Source organism: Arachis hypogaea, chromosome 1, assembly GCF_003086295.3.
Source record: "Arachis hypogaea cultivar Tifrunner chromosome 1, arahy.Tifrunner.gnm2.J5K5, whole genome shotgun sequence".
In the NCBI taxonomy this organism is placed as follows: domain Eukaryota; kingdom Viridiplantae; phylum Streptophyta; class Magnoliopsida; order Fabales; family Fabaceae; genus Arachis; species Arachis hypogaea.
Window position 1 is genome coordinate 35273189 of NC_092036.1, and position 3050 is coordinate 35276238.

The 3050-nt window shown below is 37.2% G+C and overlaps 1 non-coding gene across 1 annotated transcript; it reads right to left on the bottom strand.

Moving 5' to 3' along the window:
- Positions 1-681: 681 nt before the first annotated feature.
- LOC112712835 (small nucleolar RNA R71) lies at positions 682-785 on the bottom strand. The gene has a single exon (XR_003157918.1). It is a non-coding gene; the product is annotated as a small nucleolar RNA R71 (small nucleolar RNA).
- Between the last annotated feature and the right edge of the window lie 2265 nt (positions 786-3050).

Consider the following 3050-nt stretch of genomic DNA (forward strand, 5'->3'; position numbering starts at 1 on the left):
AAAAATTTACAATTTAAATGCTTAAGAAGCAAGTTTTTAATCATAGCATAAAATTAGGAAGGCAAATGTAAAACATGCAAATGACATGAATAAGTGTGAAAATAACTGATAAAAACCACTCAATTTAGCACAAGATAAATCATAAAATAGTGGTTTATCAGATTCTCTCTTCTTTGACTCTAAAATCGAAAGGAGTCTTTGGAGGATAAAGAAGGAGGCAAGAAGCAAAAGAGTGGTAGAAGAAGAAGGGGGAACCTCAGAAGTAAGAATGGTTGAGCCTCATAACAATGCAGCTTTCAATGCTCCATCTTCGAGGAGAACTTTGGGTTCTTACAGAACACCTAATATTGGAAATTATGGAAGCAGTATTCTCACTCCCACCATTAATGCAAATAATTTTGAGCTTAAACCTCAACTGATCACCCTTATTCAATAAAATTGTCAATTTGGAGGAAGCCCCAAGAAGATCCAAACCAACACATTTCCAGCTTCATCTGGATTTGTGATACAATGAAAACCAATGGAGTGTCATCTGAAGTATATAGGCTATTTTTGTTCCCATGCTCTCTCAGAGACAGGGCAACACAATGGCTAGAAGCTCAAACCAAAGAAAGCCTTGCAACCTGGGATGAAGTGGTCAGCAAGTTTCTAACAAAATTTTTCCCTTTTCAAAGGCTCATCAAGCTTAGAATAGAGGTGCAAACTTTCAAGCAACAAGAGGAAAAATCCTTGTATGAAGCTTGGAAGAGGTATAAGGGACTGTTGAGAAGATGTCCTCCTGACATGTTTATTCATTGGGTGCAATTGCAAATATTCTATGATGGAATCACTACATCCTCAAGAAATTCATTGGATAATTCTAATGGTGGATCATTGCATATGAAGACTCCTAAGGAGGCTATGGAATTGATTGAAATAGTTACAAACAATCAATATCTATATTCAAGTGAAAAAGGTGCCAATTCCAAAAGAGGATTAATGGAGCTTGATGTCTTTAATACCCTCATGGCTCAAAACAAACTCATGCAACAACAAATCTCTGTGATCACAAGCGAATGGAAGAGATGCAAATAGCTGCAGTCAACACACAAAACTCTGCTTATGATCTTAATGGAAGAAATCAATTTGAAGAGAACTTTGAACTATTCAGCTACGATCAGTCAAGTATAGAGCAAGTTAATTTAATGAGCAAAACTTCCAAACCACCCCAAAATGACCCATACTCCAAAACATACAACCTTAGTTGGAGAAACCACCCAAATTTTGGATGGAGAAACCAACAAAACTAAAACCAAAGAAATGGCTTCAACAATTCCCTTTATAACCAACCCACTCAAAACCAACACAAAAATACACAAAACACCTTCCACAACCTCCAAAATAACTTTTCCACACCCCCAGTACACCTACAAAATAACCCTTTCAATTCTTTAAACAATTATCACCAACCACAACCACAACCCACACAACCTTTTCAAGATTCTCAAAGGTTCTCTAATCTTGAGTTTGCTCTGGAAAAACTCGCCCAAGAAACTAGAGAATTCATGCAAGAAACAAGAAGCTTTAGGGAAGAAACAAGGTCTAATTTCCAAAATCAAGGTGCTTCAATTAAGAAATTAGAGATGCAAATTGGCCAACTTGCTCAACAATTAGCAAAACCTATAAATACCTTCCCAAGTGACACTAAGGTCAATCCAAGAGAAGAATGTAAGGCAATCATGTTGAGAAGTAGGAGAATTATAGAGAAAGAAGCCACCAATCAGGAAGTGCACAATGAGAAGGCTTCGAATGAGGAATTGGAGGAGCAAAGCCAGAAACAAGAAGCCTCCACACAAAGTGACATTCCAAAGAAGAAGGAGGCAGTGAATGCATACGAAGCAAGGATACCATATCCTCAAAGACTCAAGGGAGAAACCAAAGAGAAGCAATACTCCAAATTCCTAGAGGTATTCAAGACACTCCACATCAACATTCCTTTCATAGAAGCACTTGAACAAATGCCATTGTATTTTAAGTTTATGAAGGAATTGTTGTCAAATAAAAGATCCTTGAAAGGAAGACAAACTATGGTAATGACTAAGGAGTGTAGTACTATTATTCAAAGAGATTTACCGAGGAAGAAAAAGGACCCAGGAAGCTTTCAAATCCCCTACACCATAGGCAACATAACATTTGAAAGAGCATTATGTGATCTTGGTACAAGCATAAATCTCATGCCTCTCTCTATGTTGAAAAAGCTCCAAATCCATGAATTGAAACCAATAAAAATAGCTCTTTAATTGGTGATAGATCCAGGAATCAAGCACATGGAGTTGTGGAGAATGTTTTGGTGAAAGTGGAGAAATTCTTTCTCCTAGCTGATTTTGTCATTCTTGATATGGAGGAAGACTACAACACCCCCATCATTTTGGGAGGCCCTTCTTAGCTTTGGACAGGACTTTGATAAATATTGAAAAGGGAGAATTGATGCTAAGAGTGCATGATGAACATCTAGTATTTTATGTTTTCAAGACCATGCATGATTCCACTCAAGAGGAGAATTGTATGAAGGTTGACTCCATGGATCCAAATTTAAAGGAGGCACCTAATGAATCACTTCCAGAGCTTCTAATTCCTTGTTTAAAAGAAAGAAAAGAAGTAGACGTAGTGCAACAAGTTGAAGGAACCCTTGGAGCCAAGGAGAATTTGTAACCAAAGCCTCCATATGTGACAACCAACAAGATCTCTCCTGACCTTGAGACTAAAACATGCATTAAGAATGAACCACCACCTGAAAAAGAGAAGAATCTCAAGAAAAAATGGCCTAGAGGTTGGAGAAATAAGAAGATCTCTACTGAAGATTTCTCACCAAGGGATAAAATAATGTTAATTTACCAACCAATGGATCCATCTCCACATTTCTCTATATATTACACATGGTGAACAAAATCCTTAACAAAGAACAACCGTCAGGCTAATGACGATAAAAGAGCGCTCGTTGGGAGGCAACCCAACGTGTGGTAATAAATTTCTTCTTTACTTTCTTTATTTTCAAATAAATTGGTATATGA